The sequence below is a fragment of the Nannospalax galili genome, unplaced genomic scaffold, assembly GCF_000622305.1.
Source record: "Nannospalax galili isolate Female #2095 unplaced genomic scaffold, S.galili_v1.0 scaffold63, whole genome shotgun sequence".
Taxonomy (NCBI): Eukaryota; Metazoa; Chordata; class Mammalia; order Rodentia; family Spalacidae; genus Nannospalax; species Nannospalax galili.
Genome location: NW_008355272.1, coordinates 6,115,570 through 6,141,291, shown reverse-complemented (window position 1 = coordinate 6,141,291; position 25,722 = coordinate 6,115,570).

Below are 25,722 nucleotides of genomic sequence, written 5' to 3'. Positions count from 1 at the left end.
CCTGGTCTACATAGTGAGTTCCAGGACAGCTGGGGCTACAGGGAGACCCTGAATAAGTAAATAAGTAAATAAATAAATAAATAAATATTATAAATACATGATCATGGAAGACACCAGGAGTCAATCTCTCTAGTCAATCTCTCTCTCTCTCTCTCTCTCTCTCTCTCTCTCTCTCTCTGTAAAACAAATAAAAACATTTGCTCTGATCCACCTAAATCCTTATGACTTTGGCACAACACTTTTGTCTGAATTGTATAATCCTCTACTCTCAGCCCCTGGTAAAATACTTGGCATGCAGCTGGAGTCTGGAACATACTTGTTGGTGGTGGAAGAAGTCACACTGATGGAGAGTTAGTGGTGGAGGAGCAGATGTTAGAGATGGAGTTGGTGAGGATGTGGTAAAAATGTAGTTATTTGTCACTAGAGGCAAGTGAGCAAGGTAGAAAGTAGATACCCAACAATTAAGGAAAGACAGAACCCCGGTGAGGTGATGAAGTTCTCTGCTTCCATTGGGGTCTACAGCAAGAGGACTGAGGAAGTTCCGATGTCCCATGGTTTGCTCTTCTCAGGATACCTGTGACTGTACTTGAACTCCAGCAGGAACCATGGCTTGTCACTGCTTGGTCACCCTTACTGCAAGAGTGAAGTCTTTCCAAGACTATTTTTGAGAAGTCTGGCAAACAAATCTAATTCTTCCAAGTGCCTCATTAAATCACTCTGATGGCTCCCCAGGAGCCACCAGCCAAAACCCTGCCAAACTGTACCCACCATGGGACTTATCTTCATCCAAAGCTTACTCCACGCAGTTGATACAGTTAGCATACCTTCCCATTTCCCACTTGGCCAGCTTTTCTTCATCTTTCATTCTTTTTCTGCCAAAACATTGTTTTTTGAAATCCATTCAAAGCCACCTTCAAATTCTCTTCTTTAAGTCCTGTTTTTCCCCTCCCTCCATTTGAAGACCTATCTCTTAAAGTCCATACTTTCTTCCCTCATTCAAAGTTGAGTGACCTTGCTTAGTGTCTCCTTGTTATTGGGGTATATTTTTAACCCAGCACGTATTGCTCTGTGGAATCATACTTGTGTGTCTGTTCCCCATAGGTGACTGTGCTCTTTAAGAAAAATACATTCACCTACCGAGCATGGCGCTGCCTCAGCTGACAAGAGGATTCTTGTCCTTGTCCCTCCCACCTTTTCTCAAGATGGCAAGCTCTATTATTGGCTATTATGGTATGTTCTGGGAAAAAGCAGTAGATTTAAGGAATCAATGCTAGAAAGAGAGAAAAAGAAAGAAATCAACTATAAAATCCATACCCATATCCATACTCACTTGCCTGAAGACTGTTTCACAACATTGCGGTCCTCTTCTCTCTCTCCTTAGCATGTTAATAATAGCTGTTTGATGTTAACATATTATCTGATATTATTATATATGATATATAATGATATCAGTAGGTATTAGGACTCAAAGTCAGCTAGGCACTCTTGAAAGAAGCAGAAGCCTACTTCATACTTAGAAGAAAAGAGGGACACCTTGCTTCAAAATTTTGCCATGGCTTTGGGGAAGATAGTGAAGCCTGTAACCTTACTGGATGCAGAAGTGGGCGGGGCAGCTAGGAGACTTGTAGGAGATGCTGCTTATTTAGAAGGTATCTGCTTTGGTTAAACGAGGGCAGCAGAGGTGGTGTTGTGACCTCATACATTCCCAACCTGGCAGCTTTTGATGCCAGGTGGCAAAGGGCAGAGGTGCTAAGCATGGATCTCGTTAGTACCATGTAAGCTTTTGTCATACAAGAGGCTCAGCCTTAGGTTTCATGAATATTGGGAAGGAGAAAGGAGTCAAGATCAATTGTGATGGCTCCCTCACTAAGGATAGACTCAGCTTCCAAGGCTATCAGACGAAGGCCCTGAGCCCAAGGATCACTAAGAAATGGAATTTTGGAACTTGAGAACTCTAACAAAGGCATTCATTCAAGGGCATCCAAGAAGCCCTCTGCTGTGCATGTCAATAAACACAAAGATAAAACTCCAAGTTTTAAGAAATGGAAAGGAAACAGCCAACCTAGATGTCTATTAGGGACCAGATAATAAGGGGCAGGAAATAAGTGCACTGTGTCCAATTACACCACACAGCAGGGACGGAGCCCTTTTCAAGATGATAAGCTACTTTTCATTTCCCCAAAGCCTTTAGATCAACACAGTGGTGTGAGCTATGGGAGCAAAGGAAGAAATCGAGACAGCAGATTTCTTGGTAAAGACAACTGCAGATGAAGGTTAGGCTAAGGGGAGAGGAAGACAGCAAAGCTGAGAATTAGTCTTCAGGCAAGAGGATGTGAGCTTGAGTGTGGATTTCATTGCCTTCCTTTCTTTCTTTTCTTTCTTTCTTTCTTTCTTTCTTTCTTTCTTTCTTTCTTTCTTTCTTCTTTCTTTCTTTCTTTCTTTCTCTCTTTCTTCTTTCTCTCTTTCTTTCCCTCTCTCTTTCTTTCCCTTCCTTCCTTCCTTTCTTCCTTTCTTTTCTCTCTCTCTCTGTCTCATTCATTTTCTTCATTGGAATTCCTGTCTCATTATTAGAAATGATGTACTCACTCCATAAATGTTATACCATGTTATTTTTATTAATATGACTATCATCTTAAAAATGAGGGCATTTGAGCAATAGCAATGAAATGTAAAATTGCTGGAAAAGTGAAGATAAGATAAAAGGTCTGCTACCTTTACATGCTAGACATGTTAAACAAAATGGGAACATGGAAGAGTGGGTGGTGGAGACAAAGAGGGCTGTAAAAAATAAGGTTTCAGTACAGCTGAAGACCAAGGGCTGACCTGCCATGGAAGATTTTTTTAAAGTAGAGGCAGCTATTATACATGGCCCAAGCCCTGGGAACCCATTAATCTTTCATCACCACTGCAGCCATTTGGAAAAATGAATGCTGACAATGAACTGTCATAAAAATTACATACAAAATCTTTACGATTAGAGATTATAGCTATTGAGGGCTCATGGGATTAACAAAGAGGGGAGCCAGAGAAACTTCAATAAGAAAAAAAATAATTATGCTTACTTATATTACTCCTTTATGGTGTCAAATTGAATATGTTTAATTTAAAGTGAAATTTCAGAAGAAGGATGATAATGGTTGAATAAGAATGGAATGTGTGCAAAACACTGAGCTTCGTGCTAAACGCGGAACTTTTGTCAAAAGCAAGAGAAATTCATAAATATACAAGAAAATTTCACACACAGTAGAAAAGTCCCCTGAAGGGAGCAGAATGTTGAGCACTTGTCTTTTTACAGACTTGTTTCTTCTCACTTCCCCTGCCCTATTCCAATAGTGTGAATGGATCTGTAAAGGGCGTGCTAAAACATATACATTCTCAGAGACCCAGAGACCTCCCCTAAAGAAATGCCTTAACACAAAAGCAAGAGTTCTCATTGTTTGAGAAGGGTTAAAATACTAGTCAAACTGGAACTTTTCATTTGTTTGTTTTTCCCCAAAACAGTCCATGAAAGTTCAGCTGAGCAAGCCTGTCCTTCATAGCCTCTCACAGATGGAGGGTCCAGACCTTGCCACATGCCATTGCCTGGTTTCCATGAAGAAAACCTAGTACTAATGCTGTAATCTACTTTCTCTTTGTTTCCATATGTTTTCCTAGGGGCTTTCTCATCACAACATGTTATACAACCTGTATCAACATCATGTTCCATTTGGTCAAAAAGCATTTCCAATCCAGTGCTTCTTAACTTCTTCTAGGGGTAAGTTAACATTACCATGCCCTGACAGATCAAATGATGAGGTCCAGCTAGAAAGGACTGCAAGTTCATGACAAACCAGGTCACTTTCTATTAGATTTACATTCCTGTAATATGGTCCATTATGGACTGCTCTCAAGGATGGTTTACATATCCCAGGTCTGCCTTCCTCTTAAATTCCTCTCCAAGTACATCAAGATTAATGTGTGCAAGAGCCAGTGAACTGTGCTCACCTACATACTCAGATTGGCAGGTAGTGGGCAGGGGCTGGGGGAACAGATGTATAAAACAGACAGAAAGACCCAGAGCAGAAGAAAACAGACACATGGGGTCCCATTTCAAAGGCCAATAGAGACATGAGGGAAGAGGATCCAAAGTGCAAACTGGAAAATTTGACTAATGGTCTTAGTCCTGTCTGACAATGGGTAACAATCTCTAGTCTGAGGACTGTAACAGTCTATGGTGAGAAAATTCAAAAGAAAGACATATAGATATATCAGTGGAATCAGTCTTTTAAAAAATACTCTTATGAGTTACTTCCCAGCTGTGTGAAAAACTCTGTTCCTTTGTGATCATCTACCACCTCTGGCTCTTACAATATTTCTGCCACCGCTTCTTCAATGATCCATGAGCTTTTGGAGGCAGAAGTTTGATATACATGTCCAGTTCGGGGATAATAACTCTTCAGCCTCTTGTTCTTGGCATATTGGCCCATTGTGGTCTTCTATGTTAATCAACACCCACTGTATAAGGAAGCTTCTCTTGTGAGAGCTGAGATATGCATCAGTGTATGGTTATAACAGTTATTAGGAGTCCCTTTAATACTATATTTATTTAGCTCTCTTTTACTGCCTGTGACCTATCTAGCCACAGATTCCTAGGTCTGATTTCAATGTCAAGTATGGGTTCCACGTTATGAAGTGGACCTTAAATTCAATTAGAAAGTGACTGGTTAATCCAACACCTTCCAACACTGTAAAAGCTAACACCAGCTTGCTTTCTCCTTGTTTTGTTTGTTTGTTTGTTTGAGTTTTTTTGTTTTGTTTTGTTTGGGTTTATGACTCATGTATGTAGTGTCTTCAGCAATGGGATCTTACCATCAAGTTCTGGTGGGTAACCAAGAGCAGGGGCAACAGCCAATATGGATTGAGGGTCTATGGGGCACCTGGTCAACAACTTCAAAAGAGGGAGTCCACCCCTGAAAGGGTGACAGCATGTGCAAAAGCCACATTAGCTGGATCCAGAAAAACCCCCAGCATAGTCTTGGGGGAGTAGGGAAGAAACCCCACCTACCTGAGGAGCAATTAGAAACTGATGGGTGCTGGAAAGAAGAAAGTCAATCTTTTTTAAGAGTGTGATTCTTGGTAGGTTAACCAGGTTCCAGTGGATGGACCCACACCAAAAGACATTCAGGGACACAAACTAGACTCTATAGTCTCTCTCTATATAGGGATATGTGTGTATTGGGGGAGTAGGGAAGAAACCCCACCTACCTGAGGAGCAATTAGAAACTGATGGGTGCTGGAAAGAAGAAAGTCAATCTTTTTTAAGAGTGTGATTCTTGGTAGGTTAACCAGGTTCCAGTGGATGGACCCACACCAAAAGACATTCAGGGACACAAACTAGACTCTATAGTTTCTCTATATATAGGGATATGTGTGTATGTGTGTGTGTGAGAGAGAGACAGAGACAGAGACAGAGAGACAGAGAGAGAGAGAATATGAAATAAGATGGATGTTGGGAAAGGGAGGTGTGAATAGAGGAATAGAGGAGGGGATGTAAATATGATAAAAATATATTGTATGAAATTCACAAAAGTTCAGTAAAAAGGGGGAAAATTCAAAGAACTAAAAACAAATTTCATGTGCTCTTAGGTAGGTTTTGTATGTATCTGTATATATAACTATAAACATTTTAAGAATTTTTAGCATTTTTTTACCTCTATTGTCTCTTTAAGATGAACATATAAACAGGTTTTTCTAAGTAAGAACAACTCGAAACATTGAAAACAGGCATTGAAAAAATATGCTTCAAGACTTACAAAACTTACAAAGACATCTTGAAATTTAATGTGTTACATCATGATAATGTTTTGAGGACAATTAATCATCTCTGTGCTTTTAATTTTAAAGAAAGAAAAAAATTGTTTAGGTAAACTAACAGTTAAATGATTAACATACTTACTACAAAGTTAAATAGAAAATGGTGACACATGCCTTTAATCCCAGCTTACCCTTGAGAGGCAGAGGCAGGTGGATGTCCACCAAAAAAAAAAGGTTAAATAAGTGGTTCAAAAGGGATAAAGTCAAAATACCAAAACTTCATCTTTTTCTGGATAACTCAAATTCCAAGGAGAAGTAAATTTTATCAGCAAAAACCAATTTCAAAGTATCCTTTATAATGACTTAATTCTTTAACAAATATTTTAAATTGGTAAGAACACAACTTTTAATGTTTTACTTGCAATTATTATTGTTTATTTAAAATAACATATATTTTTCTGAGTTTTAGATACAATCTCCTGGGGTTTCATTTAAAATTATCTTATTAAAATCTTCTCTAAATGTTATAAAGATAACAATTAAAAATAACTGTTAAATTTTAAAATGGCGATCAAAAGATTATAGGTGTGGGATATGTTTTGGCAAAAGAAAGTTAAAAGAAAGAAAAATGCTTTTAAAAGAGAAAGAACTTTGTATGATAAGATAAAGATCTTTCCAAAATGAAAATAATGCAGTAAGATTAAAACACGTTGTAGAAACATTGAGAAAATTAAGCTTACAGAAAGTAGCTATAAGTTTATTACAAAATAAAGGTTATTAAAATTTTAAGGTTAAAAAATGGACTCTTCCCAGCACATTTACAGAACGCGTATTAGAGAAAAGTAAGGACCTCATGGCCCAAGAACCACAAACAGTTGCCTATTGTCCCAAGTGGACTATGAAGACCTTGTAGTAGAGGCCTAGAAGCCAGAAATGAAAGATTAAGCAGTAGTCATGGAAGGCACTCTGGGGACAGAAATGAGTGACAATGAGGAAGTAAGGTCCAGAGTCCTCAAAATGCATAGCACATCACTCTGTGTGGATGCAGCCTTGACAGTGGGAAGATGGGAATGGAATCAGTGAAACACGCACTGCCATGGGTGAGGTTTCATCTGAGAATGAGGATCAGGTGATGAGTTCATGGCCATCAGAGGTGGAGGAGTTCAGAACGAACTTACTGCAGGTTTACCGCAGGTTCTGCACAAGGTATCGCCAGTTCTTCAGCGAGCTTCTGAGTGAGGTTTTTACTTTGGGGGTATTCAAATTCATGACCTTCCTGTCTCAGTCTCGCAAGTGCTGGGATTAGAAGTGTGACCACCATGCATGACAACATAAACGGCCTTCTTAAAGAAATAGAACCCAGCTTAGCCTCTGGTTTCCTATTAAGATTGAGATCAAACATTTTATTTTTTACATAATTTATTATTTTTATATTTTATTTATTTATTTATTTAATTTTGTGTGTGTGAGTACATTGCTTGCATGTATGTAAGTGCACGTATGCTCTGCAATGCCCAAGGAAGTAAGAAGAGGGCATCAGATTCCCTGGAACTTAAGTTATGTGTTGTTAGATACCATGTAGGTCCTGGGAACCAAACTCTATTCCTCTGCAAGAGTGCTCTTAGCTGCTGAGCCATCTCTCCACCAGAGATCAAACATTTTTAAATGCACTGTTTTACAAGCACAGCAGTGTATAATTCTTACTTACAAGCAATGATACTACCCTACTGTAGTCTGTTCTTGGTTTTCTTTGAGTTTTGGTCCAGTTCAGTTCCATTATAAAGAAAATACATATTGTGTCCCACTGTGTGGCATACACTCTCCTAAATGTGAAAGTCCCCACAATGAATGGGACACACTTCCATCCCTATAGAACCCCCATTTAAAGAAAAAGCAAAAACAATTAACAAGTGATTTTAATACAGCATAACAGTGTCTTAGAGTGCCCCTGTCAAGTTTTGGGTGGAAATTTTCTTGGAGAAAGCATTCTAGAAGGATCTGGTACAAAATGAGAACTTGAATGTGCTGCAGTTATAACAAGGGAAGGCTTCATGTCTCTCTGGAACAGCAAGATATTTGAGAAATGGATTTTCTAGCCTTTCAATATGATAATATTTAATAGGAAATTATCTTAGGAATAATATGGTGTACATGACTCATGTTACCTGATCTATGTAAAATGAAAATATGATTAATGTTCAGACATTTATGACTCCTAGGAACAATGCTCTCCAAAGAAGATATATAAAAGCCTGCGATTACTTAGACTGTCTAAGAAGGTGATCCCAAGGAGCCCCAGTTAGATATAAAATTTTACTGCACTCATAAAATTCATGTCAAACTTAATGCAGTCGAGTGGGAAGAGAACTGGATCAGAAGATACAATGCTGAGTTTTGCTCCTCTAATTTTGTCTCCACACATCTCTATTCCCTTTGGTGGCCTCCATTTTTCCACATCTGATGTAAATGGATCAAACTAGGTTTCCTTCAGTTGATAAGAACGTGAATCCTGCCACCAAATTATTCTGAGAACGATTCCAGAATCATTTATGATGATGTCATGGAAAGATGACTTAAATCATAACTTTTTTTCAGAAAATCCAGTTTAAGACAATAAATAGGATGTGACAGATGATCTGTCTTAGGGTAAAAATTAATTCCAACCAAATGCATATGCTTAATATTCGGATAAAGTATTTAATGCTGTTTGGCTCTCTGTAGGGAGTATCTAAGGAACAGGCTATCCACACAGGTATGTTGATATGTGTTATGTAGTCTAGCTACACTCATAGGTAAAAAGATATGTGAGTCAAGATGGGAGGTCTATAGTCAACTTTGAGGAGGAAATGGTCAAGGATCCTCTCCTTGTTTTCCATGACAGTCCCTGGAATCCCTGGAATCTCTGTCAGGGCATCTCAAGGTGAGGATTAGCTGAGCAGAGACGGGAATGTGACTTGCATGAAGTAGTCAGTGGAAAGAGCATCAGTTCCACATTCTCTTCCCTGTCATGTGGCTGTCTCCAAGACCAAGTCTGTCTCTTGCTCTCACTCTGCCGAGCCAGGTAGATACTATCCGTCTCTAAACTCTGGCTCATGCTGCTTCCTCTTTCCTGTAATTTTCTTTTCTTTATCCATTCAAATCCCACCTAGGTCAGTCAAGCTTCAATTGGTAACCCACAAACTAACTCTGACACTTGAGCTCAAAGAGAACCAAGAACTGTCTGAACAGTGACAGGCTGGGAACCAGGTTTGGGAAATGGAAAGAAACCCATGATTTTTCCAGAAGGTATGGCCAGAGTCACACCACTCAGGAACCCTCTGACCTTCATTCATTCAATACAGCAGAGTCAATGTAACAACCAATTCCACAACAGGAATCTACAAATCATGAACATACTTGACGCAAAATTAATCCAGGATTGAGTGGGTCCCTGGCTGCAGTAAGACAGAACATGGGAAACAGAATATGGAATTGGCTTTCCAACAAAAGTGCAGCCATTGAGGAAGACCAAGTACCTATCATGGTGCTCAAGAAAGCAGGTCAGATATGAAGAACCCCAAATTCTCAATGTCCGTCGGAGTCCATCATTCCCTAGCACCCTCCTCAAGTTCTCTCTCTCTCTCTCTCTCTCTCTCTCTCTCTCTCTCTCTCTCTCTCCCCTCCCTGGCTTTGCTTGGCCTGAGCACCCCATTCTGAAGTCCTTCCCAGAGTCATTTCTTCAACACGTTCCATTAAAAGCATTGCATGCAACACAGTGTTTGATGCCTCTGGGAAAGGCATCTAGTTGTGCCATCTAAACCTGCCTGTGTCTCTACTCAGTGTCTGCGCACAGGCTTTGCCCAAGAAGCTCCTGATAGATAAAGAAAGGAATAGACCTATGCCCAAAGAGAGTGATGAAGGGACTCAGTCATATGTAGGGCTGGTTCCAATCAAGACTCTGAGTTTCAGCAAGCACTACAGGCAGTCCTAGGAAACTTGTACTTCCATGAAGTTGTAAACTTCTTATAGGATTTACTTACTGAGTAAGCTTTCTCCTAGGAGTTCTGCATACTGCTTGGCTAGAAGGGCAGGGACCTTCCTGGTATCTCAATTGAACTCTTTGGAAATCATAAACAAATGGAATTCGTATATGACATTCTACAGCCTTGCTGTTAGGAAACATGTGTTCCTTCTTTTCCTTGGTTAATAAAAAGAAAATATTCTCTGTCAAAATGAAGGGCTATTTCTAGCCCAAGCAAATATCTTAAAATTCTAAATCAAACCAAAGCTGAAAGTTGACTATAGGGTTATTTGATATAAACTTTGCTTCTTAACCCCAAGCACTGTTATAAGAAGATATTTTAAGATAGTTAGAGGATATGAAAAACTGAAAACCCAGAAGTTATGGCATTTACGTTAGATTAAAACAATCATTAAGACTGGCCCCCTACTTTCTTTCATAATTAGTTCCTAAAATATATCTATATACAAATTAGATAATAGATTTACATATTCTAAAGGTTGCTTGCTTCTGAGAGCACTTCTAATATTTTAAATTAATTTAAATTAAACTAATTTAAGCTATAAAAATAATGTGCAGTCCCAGATATTTTAAAATGCATTCATGATTACTTTAAATTCTAAAACAGTTTGACATCTACTGAGAAGGTAAAAATTACTTGGAAAATTAATTACTTTGAAAATTATAAGTTTATTTATTTGTTTGAAGTAATAGTCCATATTCTGAGGGAAGGAATTTGCTGTTGAAAAGCAAGCCTGATTTTCCATATTTTTCTGTGTGTTACTGAAATTCAGAAATACCTAAATCTTCATACATGCATGCTTCTAAAACCATCGTTTTCACATCTAAATCACTGATAGTCTATGCTGCATGTTCTATGATCATATATAGACCATTATGCATAAGTTCGGGAACATATTTCTGCTTACTAACTAAGAAGAGTTCAACCATATCTCAGGAATACTTCCATTAGTGTTAAGTGAAGCAGTATTTATAGAGTGAATTGAATTAATTATGCATCTGATAAAAGAAAATACAGAGAAAGGGAACATTAATAATGGTAGTAACAATATAGATTATAACATTAATTTAAAATAATAAAGGAATCCAGGGTCTAGTTCTACAATGAACTATTAAGGTGGTATCACTATGTTCTAACATTAGAAACTATTCATTTCTTGTTTGTTTTTGTTTTGCTTTGGTTTTGAGATAGGATCTTATTACATATCCCAGACTGGACGCAAGCTTTTAATGATGTTTCTGCCTCAGCCTCTCAAGTTCTGGGAGGTATGGAAGTTACAGCTATGATCTTCCATGTCTGATTTCCTTGCATATTTTAAAAAATAGAAGAACCAAGCTAAATGTATATATGGCCCTGGTCTTGCATACTAATCTTCTCTATCTTTTTTAAAAGGTCTATTTTCTGCTACTATTTCAATAGTTACATAAATAGATGAACTTCTTTTCAGGAGAGGGTCCAACATCTCAGCAGCAGGTGCAGTGATGTATCTGAAAGGTGCTGGATAGGGACCTAGGGAAAAGCACCTTTTGGTCCAATATTGCCTAGAGTTGACCTTTCAAAGAAGAGTACAAGAATAACAATAGCCACATGAGCAGTGATAACAGCAAATACTGCTGAAAGAATATAGGTACCATGGATTACTTCCCACTGTTAGCATCATAGCAAACACAAGAAACAAACAAAAGCATCTAGAAGAGGCAAGGAGATTAATGATCAATTAATTGCCCAGCTATAAAGTTTATTTGGGAATCCAAGGGCACATTCAATTGGAATCAGAGGCATTCTTTGACCTTCAAATCAAGACTGAAGAAGGGCTGGGAGACATTGAGTAAAACCATTTGGTAGGCCCCAGGAGTGTTAGCTCCATATGAAGAAGGGCTGCTCTGGGCATGCATAAGGAGGAAGAGAGTTGGAAGTGGCTCCACCATCCCTCAGCATAGGTTCCTGAAGATCAGAACACTCAAATTTCAGATATCAAATCTTTTCTATGTGGGAATTTTTTATGTAAAATTGTATTGAATTTTTATGTATTTCATACAGAACATCTTAATCATCTTTATACCCCCTTGCCCATTGTCCCTCAATGGAATTCATGCATTCTGTCATTTGTGTTAAGGCCTCTCAAGTCACGTTAGTGTCCACAGACATCCTTCACTGCAAGTTCATTCACTGAGGTCCAGTCGGCCTATCCCTTTAAGAAGATCAGTTCTTCCTCACCCAGAAGTAATCAGCTGCCAAGAGTTCTTCAAGGAAGACTGGGGCCTGCTTTCCATTTCCACAGTTTTGTGCTGGGTGTTTTATTGGCTTGAGTTTGCATAGGTCTTATGCATACTGGTGTAGGTTCATATGAGCAAGGTCCCAGGAGCCTGTAGGACTCTATGGTGATATACCTCCTCCCTGGCTATTACAGTCTTACCACCCCCATCTTCCACAATGGTCTCTGAGTCCTGGGCTGGTAGAGTTTCATATAGGAGTCTTGTCAAAGGACCTACACTCTGAAGACTTATTCTTTATGCTTTGGCCATTTGTGTCCTTTTGTGTCTTGGCCCTCTGTTGCATGAGGGTGTTTCATTGATGAGAACTGAGAGATGCATTAGTGTTCTTCTTACCCTTTATTCTATGTTCATTGAGCCTTAGGTATACAGATTGCATTATAGATGTGCCACTTAGGCTTGGGCTATTCACAAACAATCTCTGTGAATGACCAGTTGTGGAACTCTGTAATAATCTCTTGTTGCAAAAGAAGCTTCTTTGATGAGTGGTGACTGGGATACTTGTCTGTAAATATAAGGCTCCATTTTTTTGCACATAGTAAGAAATTATACTTGTCTAGAGAAAGCCTTGAAGTTTTCTCTAAGATCTCTGACCTCTCCAGCCATGTGAATTTGGCTATGTTTATAGTACCACACAAGGAATTTCCTCCCATTGAGTGGGCTTTAAGTCCTATTAGATAGCAGTTGATTACCCCAAAGATACAAGTGCCACTACTGCTCCATGGCAGTTTGCTGTGCTGGTTATTGATGTGGCTATCAGATATTAAATATTAAAATTACATATAAGCATGCTGGAAAATCATAAATTTATTAACCACTATCTATACAAGGCAACAGTCTGGTAGTGCTATATCCACAATAGCCCATTATTTACCAAAGTCTTCTGATGGAACCCTTGCTTTTAACTTTCCACTAATTCTAAAATTTGTTAATATCCTTTTAAATTTCTCTAGCTGTTCCAGTTTAACTCATATGACTAACATTTATCAAGTGTGCTGGTAAGCTCTTTGTGTGAACTTCTCTATTTAATCCTCTTATTCTGTATGATTATTGTTTTCTCCGTTTTGGTCCCTATTACAATGTCTGTGAGTCTCCAAAGGACAACACCACAGAAGTCCTCAAATAGCCTGCCAGGTCTACTCTCTACACCATGGTCATGTTCACCCTGTTTGGCACCTTTGTCCAATTCTCCATTCCAAGTTGCTTCTCAAAAGAGCATCTCTGCTGCTTCTGCTTACAGCAACACAAATGCCAAAGCCAGTATGTATGTCATAGGCTGGATGCTCCCAGTTTGCAGATATATGTGAGATGTGGGACAGAAGTGGTACAGCTAGTCTCTGTGTGTACCCTGCACTGTGTGTGTGTGTGTGTGTGTGTGTGTGTGTGTGCGCGCGTGTGTTTGTAAGAGTGAAGATACACACATGTACATGTGCTTATGGAGGCCAGAGGTCAACTCAGGTGCTTTTCATCTCAGAAGCCTTCCAGTTTGGTTTTTGAGACAGGGTCTCTCAGTGAGTGCTAGAGCTCATCACTAGACCAGATGGCCAGTAAGCCCCAAGGGTTCCACCTATCTCCACCTTCCCAGTACAGAAATGACAATATATACCACCATGCCTGGCTCTTCACATCAGTGCTGTGGATCAAACTCAGATTCCTCATGCTTGCTCTGTTAAGCACGGTATTGGTTGAGCCATCTCACTAGGCCCCTGCACTGTGCTCTGTTAGTGGTTGAAAGTAATCCAGCAGCCTTTGGATGTCTCTTAGGTAAACAGTTATGAGCTTTGTTTCTACTGGTAATCAAGGAAGAAGCAGTGGAGACAATTCCCCACCCTCCCTTCACTGCCCTCCATTCTCTTTCCTCTAGGAGCAGCTGCTGGCCCCCTGGCTGACCTTCTCTCTGCCACTGATGATACATCTTCATTGTGGAGTTCTTGTTATGCCCTTGAGTAATATGTTTATCTGTGGAAAGAAGGCTGGCTTTGCATATCTATAACTAGGTAGATCATTTGAAAGGTTTTCATAGAAGTAACTTCAAAGGTAGACTCAGGTGCTCTAATTACCAGTAGTTTGGAAATTACAGTGATGAAGATGTTAAGAGTTGTCATAATGACTGTTATTTTGTTCTCTTCAACTTTTACCCATGCAGTCTATGGAAATGAAAGTGTGAAATCTGGTCTCCTCCTCACATTAACTCATGCTCTTTCTGAGGGATTGCCTTAGTTCGACATTTACACCCCTGATACTGCTAGAGTTCCAGGTCCTTGCCATACACAGTTGTCTCCATAAACTTTAATCTAATCCAATTGGCCTCTAAATTCAGTTTCTCAAGCCTTTCTGGCTGCATCATATGAACTTTGATTGAAAATTCTCTTCTTACCTGTGCCCTGGTCTTCTTGAGCTTATAGTTAATGATCACTTCCACTTCTTGATCCTCTCCTCCCAAGAATAGCGAGACTTCATCTTCCATTGATGTTAAGCTAATGTCCAGTTCTTCTGTCTGCAGCCTCCCTCCATATCCCATTTTTCATAGATCCCAGGTAAGATTAGACCCTTGCAGCTTAATTTATCAAGAAGAGAGGGCTGAGTTTCAAGAAGCAGAACAAAGGACAGGGAGATGGCTTGCTGAATAAAGTGCCTGCCATGGAAGCATGGCATATAAAAGGTAGGTGCTCAGGAGGAGCCAGGAGGTCGGCAAGGTTTCCATAGCCAGTCAGCTACACAAAGTGAATAGCTCCAGGTTCAAGGAGAAACCAAGTCTCAAAAACAAAAAAAACAAAAACAAAACAAGTGGAAAGATGGTTGAGGAAGGCATCCCAGTATTAACTTTTAATGCCTACATGCACCTGCAAGGACAAGAATATCTAAACATATATGCATCACACACACACACACACACACACACACACACACACACACGAAGCACAAGCAGCTCCAGTCCCTGTATGGCCAATCAACTGAAGTCTGTTCCAAAGTGCCAAGATGAGCCAGAAACTTAGCCAGACAATGAAAGACTAGAAGGAGGAGGTGATCCAGTATGAGTGAGTGTCATTTCTAGTGAAGTACATGCCCTATAGATGTATTTTTGGAACTACATAATATAATTTGTAGTAGGAAGACTATATCCATTCATTCACTTCATAAGTATCTCTGCTGTGATGAATTTCAGACTAAGTGCTGTGGATATGAATATGCATTAAGCATGGACCCTGTCTCAAAGAAGCCAGGTATTTAGATAGCAGACTTAAGTGTCACAAGTGACATTCAATACTTGTGCCAAATTGCAACTCTCTGGTTTATATGAATAATATATCTTTTTAATATTTATAATCTCCAAGTGTGTGACTTGTGGCATAAAATAAAGATAAAAGGCAAAGTTGAAAATTGTGTTGCTATATCTGATTAGAACCAATTTTGATCATGTAAAACAGGTCTTTGACATTACTTTGTGGTCAGATTTCCAAGTGGAAGGTATAATAAACTGGAAAGTTCTAAGATACGCTCCATGTGGTGTTTTGAGTTTCCTTACCTTAATAAAATTAAATGTTTTATTGGGAATAATATCCACTCAAATTGATGATCTAGACAAACTAATTTAATCTGTTACAAATGAAAATGCAAAAAAAAATCATCTTGTTAACTGTCACTCATTTTAAGTTCCCAGGAGAGAAGGATAGAAAAGTTTTAGGGACATTTGGAGTCCAATTTCTTTGAGGATGCGTGCTGTCCCATCCCAGGGGTCGATGGGCTGAGCTTTGAAGAGTGAAATGCTCCCAAATTCAACAGCCTTCAGGCAAGTAGAAAACAAGCAAAAGGAGAGGCTGAGGGGTCTGAACACTCCAGTAGAAATGTCTGAAGAACAAATGAGGAATTGGGGAGATGTAACATACTGCAGCAGGAGGAGTGAATGTGAGACATAACTCAGTGAGGAAAAGAGACCCAAGGAAGAAAAGCTCATTCGTGTCGAATATATCTTCTTTAGAGACTCAGCAGTCATGTTGAAATAAGTGAGCAATGCAAGAAAGCCCCTTTGATTTGGAGGATGCTTGACAGCTACAGGAGGCCAAGGAAATATGAGACGATCGTGCCGCTAGCGTATTAAGCACCTGAGCACAGCACAGTAGGTGGAGTTGCGCAACATGCTTCTGCTTGAGGTTTAGGCTTGTTTTTCCAAATTTTCAAGGTTGGGACAGTATTACCGGCTTGTGTCTCTGGTGGTAGTACCTGTTTCGGTCCATTCTGTGCGGTCACCTCACCAAAGATGAGCTAGAACAGAGAACAAAAAAATGTGGGATCCAAGCTCAGGTCCGCTGCTTGTGGACTCGGTCGTAACCTTGGGCAGCCTACTCGAGGTTTCTGAATAATGTCTGTTCTATCTCTCAATGACCAGCCTGTGAACAGAGTTTTTCCATGTGAAGTACAAAGGACATAGTGGTTGATCATTACACATAGCTATAGACATTATTATTGGTTCTTCTCTAATGGGTTTGGGGGAATTTCCCAGGGAAGGAGCCAAGATAGTGCTCTTAAGAAAAACATTTAAATTGTGTTGCTGTATCTGCATCTTTTTAGGCACGTTCTTGCTTGAAATTCTCATGTGAAGCCCAGCTTTCCCTTCCTGCAGAAAAGCTGCTTGAATTTAGACTCTAAGGGGAAACTTTACTTGCTTAATATTTTGCTTGACCTACTTAGCATACATCCATTATTCTCTTTTATTTTACTTTAAAAAAATTCAGCCTTTAGAGATTCCACAGGAATCAGGGAAACAGCACTGAAGAAGTTCTGTTCCTGTTCTGGGACCACATCCTTCTTTGAAGATTGAGGAATGAGATGACCCACCAAACTGGACACAGGAATACATAACTAAGGGATCTCAGAGATCTCCTTGGAGCTCCAGCAAAGTTTTCTGGGTTAAGGATTGTTCCTCTAGAAACTCTCAGATATAATATGGAGAGTTTACTCAGAATCCATTGTTCATTTATTATATATAATATACATATATTTATCACATTGGTTTTAAGTCCAGTTTCCTACACAACCATGGGGACATAACAGTTTTCCTGAGCGTTTGTGGTTATGGACAGACCTGAGAGACAAACTTTAGATATTCATATTCCATGTTGCCTCTTTCTGAGAACCAATTTGCTTAAATATTCATATTTATGTCTCTCCATCCTTCTACTTTATCTCAGAAAGCCACTCATCTCAAATTCCCCCATGCTAGGTGTGGCCTATTGCCCTACGAAATAAAAAATCTTTAAATGTCAAGGCAAGGAAATCCTCCTTCAATAATGATAATCAAACTATCAGTACCCCAGAGCCCAGATCCTTCCCTGTGCTCAGCTATTTAATGAGGCTCAGATCTTCAAGATTTTGGTGCAAAATTTGAATTATTACACTCCTTGGCAATTGTCAAAGTAGCCCTGGAAAACACAGAGGATTAGTAGTAAGGGTGAAGTGAGAACAATTGTCTTTTATTTTTCACATATCGTGTGTGTGTGTGTGTGTGTGTGTGTGTGTGTGTGTGTGTGTGTTGTAGTTAAGTTTTACTTCTGCGAGGTACATGCGGCTTCTGGTTCCCTCCTCCCACTGGCCTTACAACAAACCACCACCCCTGGGAAAGTTTTTATCTTCTGTATGCCTTTTGTGAACTGTCTCTGAGGTTTTAAAGTCTCCCAGAAACTCCTTAGCACAGATTTCAGCTTTTTGTCAATTTTTTCTTTAGGAACTTGGGCTATACACAAATCTTGTTACATATGCCTTCAAGTAACCCAAATGGACCTCTTTCTCTGTTTTGTCTTTTTTATATTTCTTTTAGGTTGTTCTACTATTTTACAGACATGTTTTATACTCTGGTTTAAGTCACTTAGCTCTGCCAAAACCTCCCCTACTGCACAAAGACCCTGCCCCACTAAGGGACTTAGCAAAACCATTTAAGTTCCATGCAAATCTTGAGGACCCTGATGAATCAAGTTCTTCTTTAAACCTCTGATAAACACAGCTCTATCTGGTCCAGTGAACTGAGCATCATGCATTGCTTTTCTCACACATAGTTCTCTTAGTAACTCCTATCCCTCTTCTCTGCTCCTTCAGCCCCTGATATCCATGGGAACTTCCATTGGTAATGACAAAGTATCTCTAATGGCTCACACAAGCCAGTCCATCAGGGACTGTTTCCCCCTCTACTGCCTCAGGTTATGCAGCCTATGTCTCAAGGAGGGATGGGTGGTTATATTGTTCAGCTTTAATGCTTCTGCAGCACTTAAACTAGTATCATTTGCTCCCATATCCCATGTCCTCACAAGCCGTGTGGTGAGGGACTCCTTCAAGGCTTGTTTGAAAGTCTTCCCTAGTTCCAACAGCTCCAGTGTGGAATACTCTGATGGCTCTAGTTCCTCCCGCCAGACCATTGTTAAGGCTGCCATCAGCATGTTGAAACATGATTTTTTCCTTTCTTTTATTAAAGGTGAAACCTGAGGGGCATCTTTAGCTATTTTTAGGTAAATCCTTTCATCATCACTGTCCGCCTTCTCCCATGGGTCTCATGTTTTGGGGGTTCAGCTCCAGGATGAGCCTTGTATTATTGACCTAATTTTGGCTCTCTTCCTTTTTTGACCCCCTAGACAAAAAAGCAAACAAACAAACAAACAAAAAAAGACAACCTAAAATCTCCATCTCTTTTTCTCTCATGCAATTTACTGGCAAGGTCAGAGGCCAATACTGAAGAGACCAGTAATTCCTCAGTTCCTCTATCTATGGGCTCTGCCTGGGACAAATCTTTTATTATGCAAAGAAGTGCCCAGGAAGAGTATGTAGCTGCTTGCTGAAATTTTGGCCCCTGCTCTACTTCCAAGGCTTGCAAAATTTGCTCTAGACCTTCCACAGTCTGTAAAGCATCTCCATCTCCATGTGGCAGCCCTTATCACTTTAGGAGGCATACTATTTTATCCTATTTACAAGAGGATGGCCACCCCAGTATTATCCATGCCATTACTTCTACCCCCATTAGGTTTATGGAGATAGCCCACCATATTTCTTCTGCCCACACTCTCCCCTCACCCAGCTTTGCTTTGGTTGTTGGTCTCCTTTTCTCCATAACAGGGAGATCATCACTGCTCTTCCCAAACTCCTCCTCAGTTTTTTGGTGTTCTGCTTGGCTATGTCAATTGTAGTAACATTTTACTTCTGGGAGGTGCACGCAGCTTCTGGCTCCCTTCTCCCACCATCCTTACTATAAACTGAGAAAATACTCTTCCAAACTATAGTTTAGGGAACCAAAGAATTTATTGGTCTTACTAACAGAGCAGAGGGTGGGGGTGGAGGTTACTTACAAAGATGTGGGCATTCTTGGGTTTCCTTGCTACATTGCAGCTGGGACCCTCTAACCTTCAAGTGGGTGCCCAAGATGGTGAAATCCACCCTCTCTCTCTGGCTTACCCTTCCTTCTCCTTAGTCCCTCCCTCACATGCAGCTAAAGCTGACTGACTGAATGGGAGGGGTGATTGACTCCCCCCAACCCTCCTTTTCCTGCAGGTCAATAATCAAGTTTATAGTCCTAGATGAGCAGATGCAACCAAGCTTGGAAAGGAGGCGTGGCTATAGCTTGTCAGTTTAGCTTGCCAGTTGGGGACAAGCTCATACAACACATGCGCATATGTGTGTAGATGTGCCGTGGAGGCCAAAGAAGGACCTTAAATGTCTTTCTGTATTACTCTGTCTTATTCCCTTGAGAAAGGGTTTTTCACAGGAGCCAGAGCTAGGCTGGTAGCCAGTAAACCTAATTTTAACAATTAAAACTAAATATTTATATGAATTACGGTCAATTGTCATTTATTTGTCTAATACAAGGTCTAATATTTTCTCCACCTGGTTTTGGAAAAATAATTAGATAGATTCCAGGTAGACTAGTTTTTGCCTTTAAGTAATACATAGAGAAAAAAATGGATAAGAATTTTTCTTATTAAGAAATTAATTTTATTTATATATAATGATGTTAGAACTTATGTATTTACACATTAAATTAGTACTGAGTGTTATTGCTACCCAATCTAAAAGTATATTTTGATATTTATGTTTATAAAACACAAAACATACTGAAATGTTTTTGCTAAGTATAAATAGTATGCTTGGTATGCTATATTATATACCATATAATATTATATTAGTATATTTTCTTGTGATTCTATATAACAGGGTGATAGATAAAGAATTTTCAATGTAACTAACTTTTTCAAGATAACAACCTGTGAAGATGTTAAAATATGAACCCAAGGGGCTGGGGAAATGGCTCAGCAGTTAGGTGCACTTATTGGTCTTCTAGAGGACAAGGGTTTGGTTCCCAGCATCTACATGCTGGCTAACACCCATCTTTAACTCCAGTTCAAGGGGGATCTGGGAATGTGGTACACCTACATACATGCAGGTAAAACACTCATATGCATAAGTTTAAAAAACATAAGTCCAAGAAATATGAAGAAAAATATGAAATAATTGAACACATTTTTTTTAAAGTGCATGTAACTTTTAAGATGTGCTAGTGAGTTTTAAGGTATTATGGAATTAGATTCTGTTGGATTTATTTTCAAGTGTGATATAATCATTCTGTATAAGAGCCTGGCGGGATGATACTCTTTGGAACTATTTAAAATTATAATGAATTTTAAGATGCCAATATTTGTACTATGTGAGGAGGTGTTTTTTAATATTATTTTAATGGTGAAACAAATAAGCCATGCTGCAGATCAGGGCTCTCCAGGTGTATGCAACATGAAATCAGCACAGGTTGACAGCGGAAGGATGAGAAAGAAGGTGCATAACTGCACAGACAGGTATTTACCTTAGCTCTCTAACTTTATCGCCATGTCTAGTCTGCTGTGTGTGTGTGTGTGTGTGTGTGTGTGTGTGTGTGTGTGTGTGTTCTTCCCGTATATGTTACATGACTTTTCACATGCTGAGTCATTTCATAGGCAAAGTTTTGAGGAACCGTTTTATTTGTCTAGGGATCTGGTCAATAACAGTAACAAACCTGAACCAATCTTATTCATACTTAGTACCTCTGGGACCCAAATTGAGGTAGTTAGTGTTTATAGAATCTGTGACTTAAAAACAAAACAAAACAAAAAAAGTAGAACAAGGGAAATGTTTTACTGGGTGGCAGATGTTTTGGATCACTAGCACTAACATGAAATTCATGTCTAGTCACATGCAGTGTCTGTTACCTCAGTGAAGTGTGGGGTGGGGCATGGTTGGAGTTTTTTTGGCTTGCTGACCAGTTAGCCTAGTTGAAAATGTGTAGCTCCAGTTATAATGAACAACCCCATCTCTAGAAAGTAAGGCAGGGAGTAATAGAAGAAGTTATCTGAAGTCGTCCTCTGACCATCTACAAGCACATGTAGGTGCAGGTACGCCATAAACACACACACACACACACACACACACACACACACACACACACAAGCCCTCAGAACAGTCATGCTGGTTTATTTTATACCATTAGAAGCAAGATAGGCATAGTTCCCAGTATTCTTAAGACATTCTTTGAAGTGCCTATGCTAAGCGTTTCCTGTCTCAAGGCACTTTCCTGAAAGTTGCAGAAGATGCAAGGGTAGGACCATCACAGTTCTGCACACAGACCCTTCAGGGTATGGTGTTATAAGGATGGCATCATACAGATGTCACTCAAGGAGGCAAGTTATTTCCCAACCATGATACATTTTTAAAAAGTAAAGGAAGAGATAATGTGGGAGGGAATCTGCAAAGGTATGTGGGCTGTGGACAACTGGAAATGGAGAGAGGCTAGTCAAACAGGAGTTTTCAGCAACTTAAGGCCCAGAAGTAGGAAATAGCACTAAAAGTTCAGTGGTCAATAAGGATATAACATACACTGCATATTTTGGTGCAGGTTTTACATTTATTTCTGTATTTGGCTCATTTTTTGTGGTTTCATTTGATTCTGTTCTGCAAATTGCAGATGGAAAACCATTAGTGGGTTATGAAATCAATTTGATGAAGCACAAGAGTCATTCAAAGAAGTATCACAGTACCAAGTAGAAAATTATTAATGTAGGCCACAAAATAGGGACTGTTTCATGAAAGTTTTATTTCAGGTGTGTTTGAATGTGAAACGTCCTCTGTCAACATTGGTATTTGAAAAGTTAATCCTCAGTTTGTGCCACTATTTCTGGAAGTTGTGGAATATTTGTGATATGGGAGCTAGCTGACAGATACAGGAATTAGAGCAGGTACTTACAGGTTAAATCCAGGCCTTTGTTCATGCCCGAGGTCTCTGTTTCCTGGTGAGCAACTGATGTCTGTGCAAGCAACCTCAAGCTTCAGCTGCCATGCTTTACCTTCTCTGATGCACTGTACCTTCAAACTGTCAGTCAAGACAAATCTATCCTCTGTTAAGTTGCTTCTTTTTAAAAAGACTTTATTTTTTATTTTGTGTGTATGAGAGTTTTGCCTACCTATATATGAGTGCATCATGTGTGTGCCTGGTGCCCATGGAGTACTGGATCCCCTGGAACTGGAGTTAAGGGTGGTTGTTAGCTGCCATAGGGGTGCTGAGAACTAAACCTAGATCATCTGGAAGAGCAGCAAGTGCTCTAATCTGCTGCCCAGCCCCTTAATTTGTTTTATCACTATGTATTTAATCAAAGTTAGAAATAGAATGAATACACTCTTTGTGTGTATGTATATATGAAAAAGGTTCTTTTTAATAAGGTAACTAAGAAACTGTTTTGTAGGATCAAGGGGATAAACACAAACCCAATGAGAAAGAGTTTGGGGTGGAAGTTGGCAGCCCATTTTCTGTTTCGAGTCACTGCATATATAATGCAGAGTTATAAAACTAAAAGGAAAAAGTGTGGACATGAGGGAGATACTCCTTTATGACAGGGCTGTGTGACAAATCATAGCAATGACTTTCAATAAATTGCTGACTGACCTTAAAAAAAGATGCTTCATCTAAATGCATAAATTGGAACTAAATGATCAGGAAACATGATAAGCGAAACAACGTCTGTGGTGGAGGTTACTGGTGTTTTCCTGATATTAAGGAAAATTAAAGAAAATGAAGCTGGTTACCCTGAGAAGGGTGTGATTGATGAAAGTGCTTCATTTGATCAGTTCTTTTGAGTGCAGCCACTCAAAGATGCTTAAAAGAAATGGGAATGTTACCCCCACTCTCCATGTCTTAAAGCGTCAGGTCTAGATGAACTTTTAAGCATGTGCTGGCATGAAGGGGAGCATTTCATTTTTATTATTTCAGAATCTCAATGTGCCTGAGCCTTTTACACTTGAATACATAATTGAATGGGTAAGGATGATGCGAAGCCACCAAGTTCCAGTAAACACAGAACTTTAAAAATGTCATTGTCAACAGATCATGCTTTCCTCTTGGAAGCTAATCTAATCCAGCAACCTTACCTAGTTCTCTCCAGCTCAGTGAAAGACAAGTTACATCAAGATTCTCTGGCATTCCCCAACTTCCCCTTAACAGGGGAACCAAGCAACAATCAGCAGCAGACAGATACATTCCCATCTCATGGGGGCAGCTGGCCAAGAATCACTTCACACCTGTACCATAGGAATGGATGCAGACAAGGCTAGGGCACTGATGAAGTTAAGTCACATCTTCCAAGTCACAGTATCAATGGGAAATTCTAGTTTCTTCCCAAGATCTTTCATTCTTCCTCCTCCCTGGGTTTGATTCCCATTGCCAAGGGAATGCCCAAAAAATTCCCCCCAAAACAAAAAAGTGGTTTGAGGTTGAGATCTGGATTTTTAACAAATGCTGCTTATACATTGTGGCACTCAGGACCTAAGAAAATGTGAACTGCTATCTGGCAGGTTTTTAGTTTGTATTCATTTTCCTCCTCACTTTCCTCCACTTGTTTGTCTCATTTAAGCAGGACATAGGGTCTAGATTTCCTTGTCTTGATTAAACTGTGTGAGGTGTCAGAATGTGTTCCTGCATTTTTTTCAAATGTCTAAAGTGACAGAGCATGCTAAGTGAGAAGTTTGAGAAAATAGGGTGTGAACACATGGCTGGGGAAAACAGGGTAAATATGAATTACAGAACAAGGTGTGGTGGCATGTGGCTTTAATCCCAGCATTTAGGAGGCAGAGGCAGGCAGATCTCTGTGAGATCCAGGCCAGCATCGTCTCCACAGAAAGTTCCAGGCTAGCCTGAACAGGGAGACCCTGTTTCAAAAAGACAGCATAATGATAATAATGAAGAAGAAGAGGAAGAGGAGGAGGAGGAAGAAGGAGGAGGAGGAGGAGGAGGAGGAGGAAGAGGAGGAAGCAGAAGCAGCCTCTGGGTGCTGGGGAATGGGAGCATATGCCTTGCTACTAGACACACACATGGGGACCAGTAGCATATTTCCTGTCCCTGTCAGGATGCCTAGTGAGTGCCCTACCAAATACATAAAGAGTCAGGGAGTTGAAGAGATTGTACAGGCTGGAGCAGAAGGACTCTTAGCGCTGACAGAGGGATCAACTTGAAGCCAATAACTCACGAATAGACATCTGTGTTGGTTTGAATATGAAATGTGCCTCACAGTCTCATCTGTTGAAGACTTGGTCCTCAGGTGGCAGTATAATTTTGGGAGGTTCTGGAAGCATTAGGAGTACAGCCTTGTTGGAAGTAGCTCAATGGGAATGTGCCTTTGTAGATGATGACAGGGACCAGCTGCTTTCTCTCTCTGCTTCCTGTCCATGAGGAGGTTAACAGTACTCCTCCCGTACATGCTTCTTCTTCCATGATGTCCCTCACCCTGGGCTCCCAAATCAACTGAGCTGTCTGTGCACCAAAAAATCTTTGAAATTGTGAACCTTGGGTTGTTTTTGTAATAGCAACAATAGTAGCCTAGTACAACCTTATTGAGATATAACATTATAGAAAATTCTAGAAACTTGGCCCTATTCCAGTCTGTGGGAGAAAGGTGAGAGGGTGTTTAAGTAGTTATGATGGACAGGAGCTTAATGGAATAAATGAGATGTATAAAAGCAATTAGATATATTATAGATATAGATATAGATATATTATAGATATAGATATAGTCTATAGATATATTATAGACTTGGGGACTGAAATTGGTACTACCCGGTATATTAATCTGATATTCTACATGGGAATGTTCCTTAATTCTAAATAGCACAAAGGTATAGCAAGGAAAAAATTAGATGTAAGGTATGTATTGCAAACCATAGACATACAGAGACCATCCTCTTGCCAATCCTTTTGTTTTTTTAATTTTATGTGTACCAGTGTATTGACTGCATATATGTGTATGTAAGTGAACCTGTGTAGTGCAATGCCTGCAGAGGTCAGAAGAAGGAATCAGATCCCCTGGAACTGGAGTTATAGAGGGCTGTTAGCCCCCACATGCTGGGCACCAAACCCAGGTCCTCTGCAAGAGCAACCAGTGCTCTTAACCCCTGAGCCATTGCAACAGCCCCCTGCCAGTTCTTTTGGTTCCACTAGCAACTAGTTTCCTGTTAAATGAGTTTCCCTCAAGGAATTTATGTGCACACAGGTAGGTTTTGTAAAGTCCGTAGGACCCTCCACTGGCAGAAGGGGACTGATAACTGCCCTCCATGGCTCAGAACGGGTAGACTGCCTCTTGTTTATT